We start from the raw sequence: 15,403 nt of genomic DNA, 5'->3' as shown, positions 1-15,403 counted from the left end.
CATACAGCCCACATAGTATAATAATTGCGACTCTACAATCCGCAATATCTTTTTTTTTTTTAAAGCGAGCCAGCAACATTCGAAAGTTCAGCCCCTGTCCAATCAACTGTGTTTAATGGAGAGCGAGGGCATCAATCTTTCTACCTTTAAGCTAAATCCCCTGTACCAATTTAGCTATAAAAAAACTGGAAGTTTTTCAATCAATCGACTCTCGCCAATTTATTGCACACTCAATATACTGCAGTTAATCTGGATATTGAGGAAAAATTGCAAGATAATGTTATTTGACATAATGCCGATGTATTTGCTTACTTTTTCAAGCACACTTGGCAATTGAACCTTGTTCAGCAGTGCCTTTCATCAGATAGTAAAGCGAGCAGACTTTCCAGTGTAAAAAACAAATATGTTCTCTCACCATTAGCGACTCATTGCGCCACAGTACCCATACATCCTTCCATGATGCTCATTTCCACAAACGCAAAACACGGTTTTCATCCAAAATGGGTCCACATCAGTCATTCCTTGCCAACAAACTGAGAATCAAAAAGTGAAAAGAGTGCAGTGTAGGGGAATGGAGATGGACATCGCCACGCGCCGCCTCGCGCCACCGCTGCCGCCCCGCGTCACGGACATCACGGCACGCCACTGCCTTCGCCCGCCACACCGCTCCACGCCGCTGCCTCGCCACGGATCTCGTCCGCGGACAAGGACCAGCCGGACCGAGTTCTACAAAATCTTAAGCCGACTTCACTGTGCGGTTCTTTTGTGGCGTGATTTGGGTAGAACTCAGCTGTTCCTCCTCCCTTAGCTTCTCACTTTCCATCTTTTTGATATAGATTATTATAGACACGTTTGATTATCAAAGGCAAAACCCTGGTTTAACATTATCTGCATGAAATCTGCTGTTAAATCTGATATAACATCACCTGTGATTTACCTGTGCGCATTTCTGCTCCGGTGCCCTTTTTGATTGCCCTTTTGATAAATAAACTACACGAAAGAGTTATTGACTATTGTTTGTTTGATTAGACTATGCGTAAGTCCCTGAATCGTGAAACACCCTTCAGACCTTTTAACGAGCGCGATTAAGGACCGTATCTTAGCTTTTTGGGTTTTACCCTGGTGCCCCGTCTTGTCTCGTTTCTGCTAAGAAATCTTCCTTAATCGTAAACTGAATACCTGTAGTTTGAGACCCTACACAAGGATGTGAATAGCCTGTTGGCTCCTGCTTCACTAAAGGTTCTATATCCATTCACTACACAGCTTTCTTGGATGCACTACTGCTGTTACGGCTCTCGACTGACATCTCAATTGCAATAGACTTTAAAAAGAAGCATTAGCTTGATGTGGACTTTTAAAGGACGTAGTAGTTTGATGTGACAACAACCACATCAAACTCCTTTAAAAAGAGACAGCAGTTTGATGTGTTTTTTTACCAAAGTATAGGTACGGTCATTTGTGCTACTGTAATAACGAATCCGAGCCTGTATACTCACAGTTCACACAAATAAAGTGTCAGGATGGCCGAGTGGTCTAAGGTGCCAGCCTTAAGGTAAACCCCTTCCTCGCCACAGGGGATTCTGGTCTCTGAATGGAGGCGTGGGTTCAAATCCCACTCCTGACAAAAAAAATTATTTCCTTTGGAAAGGAAGCCATTTTTACACCCTAAATTACAAGCACATATGCGTGACAATGGACTGAAAACTTGTCGTATTGGCTTAACCCTTTAAGCGCCAAAGTTGCAGAAATGCAACTTTACCGTACAAGGAAATTAATGAAATAATAGTAGAAAATGAATCACTTCAGTCATTGGTCGGTTCGGTGCAACTTCCCTTTATTAGCCAGGTATGATCCAGGGCAGATCCGGTAAGGAAAAAAATGGCTGGAGGAAGTACACGTGGCATGCAATTTACAGCAGATTCTGACTCTGAAGGGTATTATCTCCCCGAGAGTGACGATGGATTTCCAAGTGGAGATGAAGGGACTTCGAAACAACGGACAGGTGCAAAGGACAGACGGAGGCGAGGAACCAGTGGAACCAGTGGCTGCAGTAAAACTTGCCCGGTGGATGAGAGCTGGGACATGCTGAGAGAGGTCGAGGTATTTGAGGCATGGATCAAACCTTTTGAAGACCCAGTTGGCTACACAGGAGAGATGGATCTGATGGATGCTAATCCATTTGATATTCTGTCACTCTTTCTGACCGATCAGTTTTGGACTTTCATTACTGATGAGACAAATAGATATGCACATCAGTGTATGGCACCTATGATTCTGAAGCCACATTCAAGATTTCTTGAGTGGTATGATGTATCAGTCACCGAAATGAAAGCTTTCTTCGCTTTGCATCTCTCCATGGGCCTTGTTGAGAAACCTGAAATTGAGGATTACTGGGGAACATTTTGGCTTACACAAACGCCTGGATTTGGAAATGTAATGTCAAGAAACAGATTTGAAATCATTCTTTCGTTCTTTCATTTTGTCAACAATAATGATTATGTGAGAACAGGCGAGCCCGGGCACGATAAACTGTTCAAAGTCCGCCCAATAATAGATTTGATTATTCCCAAATTTGCAGCAGTTTACAGTCCAATCAAGGAGCTTTCTTTAGATGAAATGACAATAGCTTTCAAGGGGAGATCTTCACTAAAATGTTACTCTCCGAATAAACCTGACAAATATGGCTATAGAGTGTATGCCCTGAGTGAAAGCTGTTCAGGGTATGTTTTGCGCTGGTCAATGCACACTGGACAGTACAAAAATAATGCAAGCAACATCAGTGCAACACACGCAGTTGTCCGTGAGTTGGTTTCTCCCTTTACGGGCAAAGGACACGAGATTTACATGGACAGTTACTATACCTCGCCTGTAATTGCAAATGAATTAGCAGATTTGGAAACTGGACTGTGTGGGACGGTAAGGATTACCAGGTTGGGGATGCCAAAATGCCTTGGTAAAAGTGTCTTACAGCTGAAAAAAGGAGATGACCCAGTTTTTTGCAGAAAGGGAAAACTCCTGGCTTGTGCTTGGCACGATACTAAACGTCTCACCATGTTGTCCACAGTCTATGGAAATGATTGTGTTCAGAGGAGGATCCGATCCAAGACAGATGACACTGGCTTCCGTGACATCAAAAGACCTGTATGTGTCGACCAGTACAACGCCTACATGGGTGGAGTGGACACTGCTGACCAGAGGATGAAGACATACCTCTTTCCACACAGGTCCCGGAAATGGTATCATCGCATATTCAATGCCATTATAAGCATAAGTATTGTCAACTCACACATCATATACACCAAATCCACTCCAGGCCCACACAAACCTTTAAAGGTTTACATTCAGAACATTATTGATGCATTACTGGCTGATCACTCCAAAAAACAAGAGAGGCGCTCAAGACCGGAGGGTGAAATGCCACAGAGACTCACAGAGCGTCATTGGCTTTGTCAAGCAGAGCGACGTCCAGACTGCGCCGTGTGCTCTGACCGCTCTCGTACCAAAGGCAGGCGGCAAACAAAGTACAGGTGCCGTCAGTGTGGCGTTGGCCTCTGTGCGGTTCCATGCAACGAGAGATACCATACGCTAAAAAACTTTAAATGCTGTCATTTGGATATGTAAAAGTGCAGGGTACCTTGACCCTGGATGGACATCTTTTCTGTGATGGCTCTCTCCTTTCTTCACTGCTTTCTCCACAACCTGCCTGGCACCAATGATGGATGTATAAGTTGGAAAAATAAAAAAATGAAAAAAATACATAATAAATACCGTGTTTGTCATCATTTGGTCAGAACTTGTAATCAGGGCCCGAGTTTGAAGATGTGAGCAAAAGGGGTGAAAATGGGTTAAAATGTGAAAGAAACACCAAAATGAGCAAAATGAAATAATCCCCCATCATCAGTGCACTGTTTGCCCCCAGAAAAGCACTCCCCTGGGGCCTGGAGGTGATCTGACCACCAGAATATAGTACCATATACCCCTGCTGGACTTAGAAAAAAAACCGAGCTTCCAGCCAATAGTACACTATACCCGAGGGACTCTGTCGTTTTTCGGCAATAGTACACTATACCCGAGGGACTCTGTCGTTTTTCGGCAATAGTACACTATACCCGAGGGACTCTGTCGTTTTTCGGCAATAGTACACTATACCCGAGCGACTCTGTCGTTTTTCCGGGCCGTAGTATGAAGTTGTGAGCAAAAGGGGTGAAAATGGGTTAAAATGTGAAAAAACACCAAAATGAGCAAAATGAAATAATCCCCCATCATCAGTGCACTGTTTGCCCCCAGAAAAGCACTCCCCTGGGGCCTGGAGGTGATCTGACCATCATAGTATAGCACCATATGCCCCTGAGGGACTTAGAGTAAAAACCGAAATAGTACACTATACCTGAAAAGACTCTGTCATTTTTCGGCAATAGTACACTATACCCGAGCGACTCTGTCGTTTTTCCGGGCCGTAGTATAAAGTTGTGAGCAAAAGGGGTGAAAATGGGTTAAAATGTGAAAAAACACCAAAATGAGCAAATTGAAATAATCCCCCATCATCAGTGCACTGTTTGCCCCCAGAAAAGCACTCCCCTGGGGCCTGGAGGTGATCTGACCATCATAGTATAGCACCATATGCCCCTGAGGGACTTAGAGTAAAAACCGAAATAGTACACTATACCTAAAGACTCTGTCGTTTTTCGGCAATAGTACACTATATACCGTTGGACTTAGTCGTTTTTTGGGCTCGTGGAAATAAGCGTTCAGCTCAAGAGTCGAGGGCTAAATCACGCTGCTCCCGAGAAATTCCTACGCTGCTCTCACGCGGGATGTGCAAAATGGTAATGCTGGGAGGGACGGGCGGGCGGTTTTTGAGAATGACGTTTTTCGCAATCGAAACAGGTACATTTCCTGGTTGTGCGGCTACCGGGCAAGGAGCTCGTTTGACGGGCACACGAGAACCGCGATCGATGGGCCCCGTTCTGGTTTTATCCAGCTTCCAAGGCTCCTTCACAGCCGTAATCTCAAGTCATGGTTCGGAGGTGCGGAGGTGAGCGTCGGATCACGGAGCCTCTGAATGGAGCCCCGCCCTCCGCGCTCCTCCGCGCTCTAAGCGCCGCTCAGACCCGGCATGAGAGGGTCTATTTTCGGCTTGATTTTACCAGACTCCCGGGCACTTCCAGAAGCTTGCTGTTTGCTCTGATTGCTCGGGGCAGAGCACAGTGTCACGCTGACCACGGGCTGTACGTGGAGGTGAGAGCTGGTTGTAAGGCGGATCACGGAGCCTCTGAATGGAGCCCCACGCTCCGCGCTCCTCCGCGCTCTAAGCGCCGCTCAGACCCGGCATGAGAGGGTCTATTTTCGGCTTGATTTTACCAGACTCGTGGGCACTTCCAGAAGCTTGCTGTTTGCTCTGATTGTTCGGGGCAGAGCACAGTGTCACGCTGACCACGGGCTGTACGTGGAGGTGAGAGCTGGTTGTAAGGCGGATCACGGAGCCTCTGAATGGAGCCCCACGCTCCGCGCTCCTCCGCGCTCTAAGCGCCGCTCAGACCGGGCATGAGAGGGTCTATTTTCGGCTTGATTTTACCAGACTCCCGGGCACTTCCAGAAGCTTCCTGTTTGCTCTGATTGCTCGGGGCAGAGCACAGTGTCACGCTGACCACGGGCTGTACGTGGAGGTGAGAGCTGGTTGTAAGGCGGATCACGGAGCCTCTGAATGGAGCCCCACGCTCCGCGCTCCTCCGCGCTCTAAGCGCCGCTCAGACCGGGCATGAGAGGGTCTATTTTCGGCTTGATTTTACCAGACTCCCGGGCACTCCTCGCCACAGGGGATTCTGGTCTCTGAATGGAGGCGTGGGTTCAAATCCCACTCCTGACAAAAAAAATTATTTCCTTTGGAAAGGAAGCCATTTTTACACCCTAAATTACAAGCACATATGCGTGACAATGGACTGAAAACTTGTCGTATTGGCTTAACCCTTTAAGCGCCAAAGTTGCAGAAATGCAACTTTACCGTACAAGGAAATTAATGAAATAATAGTAGAAAATGAATCACTTCAGTCATTGGTCGGTTCGGTGCAACTTCCCTTTATTAGCCAGGTATGATCCAGGGCAGATCCGGTAAGGAAAAAAATGGCTGGAGGAAGTACACGTGGCATGCAATTTACAGCAGATTCTGACTCTGAAGGGTATTATCTCCCCGAGAGTGACGATGGATTTCCAAGTGGAGATGAAGGGACTTCGAAACAACGGACAGGTGCAAAGGACAGACGGAGGCGAGGAACCAGTGGAACCAGTGGCTGCAGTAAAACTTGCCCGGTGGATGAGAGCTGGGACATGCTGAGAGAGGTCGAGGTATTTGAGGCATGGATCAAACCTTTTGAAGACCCAGTTGGCTACACAGGAGAGATGGATCTGACGGATGCTAATCCATTTGATATTCTGTCACTCTTTCTGACCGATCAGTTTTGGACTTTCATTACTGATGAGACAAATAGATATGCACATCAGTGTATGGCACCTATGATTCTGAAGCCACATTCAAGATTTCTTGAGTGGTATGATGTATCAGTCACCGAAATGAAAGCTTTCTTCGCTTTGCATCTCTCCATGGGCCTTGTTGAGAAACCTGAAATCGAGGATTACTGGGGAACATTTTGGCTTACACAAACGCCTGGATTTGGAAATGTAATGTCAAGAAACAGATTTGAAATCATTCTTTCGTTCTTTCATTTTGTCAACAATAATGATTATGTGAGAACAGGCGAGCCCGGGCACGATAAACTGTTCAAAGTCCGCCCAATAATAGATTTGATTATTCCCAAATTTGCAGCAGTTTACAGTCCAATCAAGGAGCTTTCTTTAGATGAAATGACAATAGCTTTCAAGGGGAGATCTTCACTAAAATGTTACTCTCCGAATAAACCTGACAAATATGGCTATAGAGTGTATGCCCTGAGTGAAAGCTGTTCAGGGTATGTTTTGCGCTGGTCAATGCACACTGGACAGTACAAAAATAATGCAAGCAACATCAGTGCAACACACGCAGTTGTCCGTGAGTTGGTTTCTCCCTTTAGGGGCAAAGGACACGAGATTTACATGGACAGTTACTATACCTCGCCTGTAATTGCAAATGAATTAGCAGATTTGGAAACTGGACTGTGTGGGACGGTAAGGATTACCAGGTTGGGGATGCCAAAATGCCTTGGTAAAAGTGTCTTACAGCTGAAAAAAGGAGATGACCCAGTTTTTTGCAGAAAGGGAAAACTCCTGGCTTGTGCTTGGCACGATACTAAACGTCTCACCATGTTGTCCACAGTCTATGGAAATGATTGTGTTCAGAGGAGGATCCGATCCAAGACAGATGACACTGGCTTCCGTGACATCAAAAGACCTGTATGTGTCGACCAGTACAACGCCTACATGGGTGGAGTGGACACTGCTGACCAGAGGATGAAGACATACCTCTTTCCACACAGGTCCCGGAAATGGTATCATCGCATATTCAATGCCATTATAAGCATAAGTATTGTCAACTCACACATCATATACACCAAATCCACTCCAGGCCCACACAAACCTTTAAAGGTTTACATTCAGAACATTATTGATGCATTACTGGCTGATCACTCCAAAAAACAAGAGAGGCGCTCAAGACCGGAGGGTGAAATGCCACAGAGACTCACAGAGCGTCATTGGCTTTGTCAAGCAGAGCGACGTCCAGACTGCGCCGTGTGCTCTGACCGCTCTCGTACCAAAGGCAGGCGGCAAACAAAGTACAGGTGCCGTCAGTGTGGCGTTGGCCTCTGTGCGGTTCCATGCAACGAGAGATACCATACGCTAAAAAACTTTAAATGCTGTCATTTGGATATGTAAAAGTGCAGGGTACCTTGACCCTGGATGGACATCTTTTCTGTGATGGCTCTCTCCTTTCTTCACTGCTTTCTCCACAACCTGCCTGGCACCAATGATGGATGTATAAGTTGGAAAAATAAAAAAAATGAAAAAAATACATAATAAATACCGTGTTTGTCATCATTTGGTCAGAACTTGTAATCAGGGCCCGAGTTTGAAGATGTGAGCAAAAGGGGTGAAAATGGGTTAAAATGTGAAAGAAACACCAAAATGAGCAAAATGAAATAATCCCCCATCATCAGTGCACTGTTTGCCCCCAGAAAAGCACTCCCCTGGGGCCTGGAGGTGATCTGACCACCAGAATATAGTACCATATACCCCTGCTGGACTTAGAAAAAAAACCGAGCTTCCAGCCAATAGTACACTATACCCGAGGGACTCTGTCGTTTTTCGGCAATAGTACACTATACCCGAGGGACTCTGTCGTTTTTCGGCAATAGTACACTATACCCGAGGGACTCTGTCATTTTTCGGCAATAGTACACTATACCCGAGGGACTCTGTCGTTTTTCGGCAATAGTACACTATACCCGAGGGACTCTGTCATTTTTCGGCAATAGTACACTATACCCGAGCGACTCTGTCGTTTTTCCGGGCCGTAGTATGAAGTTGTGAGCAAAAGGGGTGAAAATGGGTTAAAATGTGAAAAAACACCAAAATGAGCAAAATGAAATAATCCCCCATCATCAGTGCACTGTTTGCCCCCAGAAAAGCACTCCCCTGGGGCCTGGAGGTGATCTGACCATCATAGTATAGCACCATATGCCCCTGAGGGACTTAGAGTAAAAACCGAAATAGTACACTATACCTGAAAAGACTCTGTCATTTTTCGGCAATAGTACACTATACCCGAGCGACTCTGTCGTTTTTCCGGGCCGTAGTATGAAGTTGTGAGCAAAAGGGGTGAAAATGGGTTAAAATGTGAAAAAACACCAAAATGAGCAAAATGAAATAATCCCCCATCATCAGTGCACTGTTTGCCCCCAGAAAAGCACTCCCCTGGGGCCTGGAGGTGATCTGACCATCATAGTATAGCACCATATGCCCCTGAGGGACTTAGAGTAAAAACCGAAATAGTACACTATACCTGAAAAGACTCTGTCATTTTTCGGCAATAGTACACTATACCCGAGCGACTCTGTCGTTTTTCCAAGCCGTAGTATGAAGTTGTGAGCAAAAGGGGTGAAAATGGGTTAAAATGTGAAAAAACACCAAAATGAGCAAAATGAAATAATCCCCCATCATCAGTGCACTGTTTGCCCCCAGAAAAGCACTCCCCTGGGGCCTGGAGGTGATCTGACCATCATAGTATAGCACCATATGCCCCTGAGGGACTTAGAGTAAAAACCGAAATAGTACACTATACCTGAAAAGACTCTGTCATTTTTCGGCAATAGTACACTATACCCGAGCAACTCTGTCGTTTTTCCGGGCCGTAGTATGAAGTTGTGAGCAAAAGGGGTGAAAATGGGTTAAAATGTGAAAAAACACCAAAATGAGCAAAATGAAATAATCCCCCATCATCAGTGCACTGTTTACCCCCAGAAAAGCACTCCCCTGGGGCCTGGAGGTGATCTGACCATCATAGTATAGCACCATATGCCCCTGAGGGACTTAGAGTAAAAACCGAAATAGTACACTATACCTAAAGACTCTGTCGTTTTTCGGCAATAGTACACTATATACCGTTGGACTTAGTCGTTTTTTGGGCTCGTGGAAATAAGCGTTCAGCTCAAGAGTCCCGGGCTAAATCACGCTGCTCCCGAGAAATTCCTACGCTGCTCTCACGCGGGATGTGCAAAATGGTAATGCTGGGAGGGACGGGCGGGCGGTTTTTGAGAATGACGTTTTTCGCAATCGAAACAGGTACATTTCCTGGTTGTGCGGCTACCGGGGGAGGAGCTCGTTTGACGGACACACGAGAACCGCGATCGATGGGCCCCGTTCTGGTTTTATCCAGCTTCCAAGGCTCCTTCACAGCCGTAATCTCAAGTCATGGTTCGGAGGTGCGGAGGTGAGCGTCGGATCACGGAGCCTCTGAATGGAGCCCCGCCCTCCGCGCTCCTCCGCGCTCTAAGCGCCGCTCAGACCCGGCATGAGAGGGTCTATTTTCGGCTTGATTTTACCAGACTCCCGGGCACTTCCAGAAGCTTGCTGTTTGCTCTGATTGCTCGGGGCAGAGCACAGTGTCACGCTGACCACGGGCTGTACGTGGAGGTGAGAGCTGGTTGTAAGGCGGATCACGGAGCCTCTGAATGGAGCCCCACGCTCCGCGCTCCTCCGCGCTCTAAGCGCCGCTCAGACCCGGCATGAGAGGGTCTATTTTCGGCTTGATTTTACCAGACTCGTGGGCACTTCCAGAAGCTTGCTGTTTGCTCTGATTGCTCGGGGCAGAGCACAGTGTCACGCTGACCACGGGCTGTACGTGGAGGTGAGAGCTGGTTGTAAGGCGGATCACGGAGCCTCTGAATGGAGCCCCACGCTCCGCGCTCCTCCGCGCTCTAAGCGCCGCTCAGACCGGGCATGAGAGGGTCTATTTTCGGCTTGATTTTACCAGACTCCCGGGCACTTCCAGAAGCTTCCTGTTTGCTCTGATTGCTCGGGGCAGAGCACAGTGTCACGCTGACCACGGGCTGTACGTGGAGGTGAGAGCTGGTTGTAAGGCGGATCACGGAGCCTCTGAATGGAGCCCCACGCTCCGCGCTCCTCCGCGCTCTAAGCGCCGCTCAGACCGGGCATGAGAGGGTCTATTTTCGGCTTGATTTTACCAGACTCCCGGGCACTCCTCGCCACAGGGGATTCTGGTCTCTGAATGGAGGCGTGGGTTCAAATCCCACTCCTGACAAAAAAAATTATTTCCTTTGGAAAGGAAGCCATTTTTACACCCTAAATTACAAGCACATATGCGTGACAATGGACTGAAAACTTGTCGTATTGGCTTAACCTTTTAAGCGCCAAAGTTGCAGAAATGCAACTTTACCGTACAAGGAAATTAATGAAATAATAGTAGAAAATGAATCACTTCAGTCATTGGTCGGTTCGGTGCAACTTCCCTTTATTAGCCAGGTATGATCCAGGGCAGATCCGGTAAGGAAAAAAATGGCTGGAGGAAGTACACGTGGCATGCAATTTACAGCAGATTCTGACTCTGAAGGGTATTATCTCCCCGAGAGTGACGATGGATTTCCAAGTGGAGATGAAGGGACTTCGAAACAACGGACAGGTGCAAAGGACAGACGGAGGCGAGGAACCAGTGGAACCAGTGGCTGCAGTAAAACTTGCCCGGTGGATGAGAGCTGGGACATGCTGAGAGAGGTCGAGGTATTTGAGGCATGGATCAAACCTTTTGAAGACCCAGTTGGCTACACAGGAGAGATGGATCTGATGGATGCTAATCCATTTGATATTCTGTCACTCTTTCTGACCGATCAGTTTTGGACTTTCATTACTGATGAGACAAATAGATATGCACATCAGTGTATGGCACCTATGATTCTGAAGCCACATTCAAGATTTCTTGAGTGGTATGATGTATCAGTCACCGAAATGAAAGCTTTCTTCGCTTTGCATCTCTCCATGGGCCTTGTTGAGAAACCTGAAATTGAGGATTACTGGGGAACATTTTGGCTTACACAAACGCCTGGATTTGGAAATGTAATGTCAAGAAACAGATTTGAAATCATTCTTTCGTTCTTTCATTTTGTCAACAATAATGATTATGTGAGAACAGGCGAGCCCGGGCACGATAAACTGTTCAAAGTCCGCCCAATAATAGATTTGATTATTCCCAAATTTGCAGCAGTTTACAGTCCAATCAAGGAGCTTTCTTTAGATGAAATGACAATAGCTTTCAAGGGGAGATCTTCACTAAAATGTTACTCTCCGAATAAACCTGACAAATATGGCTATAGAGTGTATGCCCTGAGTGAAAGCTGTTCAGGGTATGTTTTGCGCTGGTCAATGCACACTGGACAGTACAAAAATAATGCAAGCAACATCAGTGCAACACACGCAGTTGTCCGTGAGTTGGTTTCTCCCTTTAGGGGCAAAGGACACGAGATTTACATGGACAGTTACTATACCTCGCCTGTAATTGCAAATGAATTAGCAGATTTGGAAACTGGACTGTGTGGGACGGTAAGGATTACCAGGTTGGGGATGCCAAAATGCCTTGGTAAAAGTGTCTTACAGCTGAAAAAAGGAGATGACCCAGTTTTTTGCAGAAAGGGAAAACTCCTGGCTTGTGCTTGGCACGATACTAAACGTCTCACCATGTTGTCCACAGTCTATGGAAATGATTGTGTTCAGAGGAGGATCCGATCCAAGACAGATGACACTAGCTTCCGTGACATCAAAAGACCTGTATGTGTCGACCAGTACAACGCCTACATGGGTGGAGTGGACACTGCTGACCAGAGGATGAAGACATACCTCTTTCCACACAGGTCCCGGAAATGGTATCATCGCATATTCAATGCCATTATAAGCATAAGTATTGTCAACTCACACATCATATACACCAAATCCACTCCAGGCCCACACAAACCTTTAAAGGTTTACATTCAGAACATTATTGATGCATTACTGGCTGATCACTCCAAAAAACAAGAGAGGCGCTCAAGACCGGAGGGTGAAATGCCACAGAGACTCACAGAGCGTCATTGGCTTTGTCAAGCAGAGCGACGTCCAGACTGCGCCGTGTGCTCTGACCGCTCTCGTACCAAAGGCAGGCGGCAAACAAAGTACAGGTGCCGTCAGTGTGGCGTTGGCCTCTGTGCGGTTCCATGCAACGAGAGATACCATACGCTAAAAAACTTTAAATGCTGTCATTTGGATATGTAAAAGTGCAGGGTACCTTGACCCTGGATGGACATCTTTTCTGTGATGGCTCTCTCCTTTCTTCACTGCTTTCTCCACAACCTGCCTGGCACCAATGATGGATGTATAAGTTGGAAAAATAAAAAAAATGAAAAAAATACATAATAAATACCGTGTTTGTCATCATTTGGTCAGAACTTGTAATCAGGGCCCGAGTTTGAAGATGTGAGCAAAAGGGGTGAAAATGGGTTAAAATGTGAAAGAAACACCAAAATGAGCAAAATGAAATAATCCCCCATCATCAGTGCACTGTTTGCCCCCAGAAAAGCACTCCCCTGGGGCCTGGAGGTGATCTGACCACCAGAATATAGTACCATATACCCCTGCTGGACTTAGAAAAAAAACCGAGCTTCCAGCCAATAGTACACTATACCCGAGGGACTCTGTCGTTTTTCGGCAATAGTACACTATACCCGAGGGACTCTGTCGTTTTTCGGCAATAGTACACTATACCCGAGGGACTCTGTCATTTTTCGGCAATAGTACACTATACCCGAGGGACTCTGTCGTTTTTCGGCAATAGTACACTATACCCGAGGGACTCTGTCATTTTTCGGCAATAGTACACTATACCCGAGCGACTCTGTCGTTTTTCCGGGCCGTAGTATGAAGTTGTGAGCAAAAGGGGTGAAAATGGGTTAAAATGTGAAAAAACACCAAAATGAGCAAAATGAAATAATCCCCCATCATCAGTGCACTGTTTGCCCCCAGAAAAGCACTCCCCTGGGGCCTGGAGGTGATCTGACCATCATAGTATAGCACCATATGCCCCTGAGGGACTTAGAGTAAAAACCGAAATAGTACACTATACCTGAAAAGACTCTGTCATTTTTCGGCAATAGTACACTATACCCGAGCGACTCTGTCGTTTTTCCGGGCCGTAGTATGAAGTTGTGAGCAAAAGGGGTGAAAATGGGTTAAAATGTGAAAAAACACCAAAATGAGCAAAATGAAATAATCCCCCATCATCAGTGCACTGTTTGCCCCCAGAAAAGCACTCCCCTGGGGCCTGGAGGTGATCTGACCATCATAGTATAGCACCATATGCCCCTGAGGGACTTAGAGTAAAAACCGAAATAGTACACTATACCTGAAAAGACTCTGTCATTTTTCGGCAATAGTACACTATACCCGAGCGACTCTGTCGTTTTTCCAAGCCGTAGTATGAAGTTGTGAGCAAAAGGGGTGAAAATGGGTTAAAATGTGAAAAAACACCAAAATGAGCAAAATGAAATAATCCCCCATCATCAGTGCACTGTTTGCCCCCAGAAAAGCACTCCCCTGGGGCCTGGAGGTGATCTGACCATCATAGTATAGCACCATATGCCCCTGAGGGACTTAGAGTAAAAACCGAAATAGTACACTATACCTGAAAAGACTCTGTCATTTTTCGGCAATAGTACACTATACCCGAGCAACTCTGTCGTTTTTCCGGGCCGTAGTATGAAGTTGTGAGCAAAAGGGGTGAAAATGGGTTAAAATGTGAAAAAACACCAAAATGAGCAAAATGAAATAATCCCCCATCATCAGTGCACTGTTTACCCCCAGAAAAGCACTCCCCTGGGGCCTGGAGGTGATCTGACCATCATAGTATAGCACCATATGCCCCTGAGGGACTTAGAGTAAAAACCGAAATAGTACACTATACCTAAAGACTCTGTCGTTTTTCGGCAATAGTACACTATATACCGTTGGACTTAGTCGTTTTTTGGGCTCGTGGAAATAAGCGTTCAGCTCAAGAGTCCCGGGCTAAATCACGCTGCTCCCGAGAAATTCCTACGCTGCTCTCACGCGGGATGTGCAAAATGGTAATGCTGGGAGGGACGGGCGGGCGGTTTTTGAGAATGACGTTTTTCGCAATCGAAACAGGTACATTTCCTGGTTGTGCGGCTACCGGGGGAGGAGCTCGTTTGACGGACACACGAGAACCGCGATCGATGGGCCCCGTTCTGGTTTTATCCAGCTTCCAAGGCTCCTTCACAGCCGTAATCTCAAGTCATGGTTCGGAGGTGCGGAGGTGAGCGTCGGATCACGGAGCCTCTGAATGGAGCCCCGCCCTCCGCGCTCCTCCGCGCTCTAAGCGCCGCTCAGACCCGGCATGAGAGGGTCTATTTTCGGCTTGATTTTACCAGACTCCCGGGCACTTCCAGAAGCTTGCTGTTTGCTCTGATTGCTCGGGGCAGAGCACAGTGTCACGCTGACCACGGGCTGTACGTGGAGGTGAGAGCTGGTTGTAAGGCGGATCACGGAGCCTCTGAATGGAGCCCCACGCTCCGCGCTCCTCCGCGCTCTAAGCGCCGCTCAGACCCGGCATGAGAGGGTCTATTTTCGGCTTGATTTTACCAGACTCGTGGGCACTTCCAGAAGCTTGCTGTTTGCTCTGATTGCTCGGGGCAGAGCACAGTGTCACGCTGACCACGGGCTGTACGTGGAGGTGAGAGCTGGTTGTAAGGCGGATCACGGAGCCTCTGAATGGAGCCCCACGCTCCGCGCTCCTCCGCGCTCTAAGCGCCGCTCAGACCGGGCATGAGAGGGTCTATTTTCGGCTTGATTTTACCAGACTCCCGGGCACTTCCAGAAGCTTCCTGTTTGCTCTGATTGCTCGGGGCAGAGCACAGTGTCA

The 15,403-nt window shown here is 47.0% G+C and overlaps 1 non-coding gene across 1 annotated transcript; it reads left to right on the top strand.

Moving 5' to 3' along the window:
- The first annotated feature begins 1,514 nt into the window (after positions 1 to 1,514).
- trnal-uaa (transfer RNA leucine (anticodon UAA)) lies at positions 1,515 to 1,624 on the top strand. Its single transcript has 2 exons — positions 1,515 to 1,552; positions 1,579 to 1,624. It is a non-coding gene; the product is annotated as a tRNA-Leu (tRNA).
- Positions 1,625 to 15,403: the final 13,779 nt, after the last annotated feature.

Source organism: Eucyclogobius newberryi, unplaced genomic scaffold, assembly GCF_026437365.1.
Source record: "Eucyclogobius newberryi isolate DKJ021-1_F unplaced genomic scaffold, fEucNew1.0.hap1 SCAF_8, whole genome shotgun sequence".
Classification (NCBI taxonomy): domain Eukaryota; kingdom Metazoa; phylum Chordata; class Actinopteri; order Gobiiformes; family Gobiidae; genus Eucyclogobius; species Eucyclogobius newberryi.
This window is presented reverse-complemented; position numbering and strand designations above follow the sequence as displayed.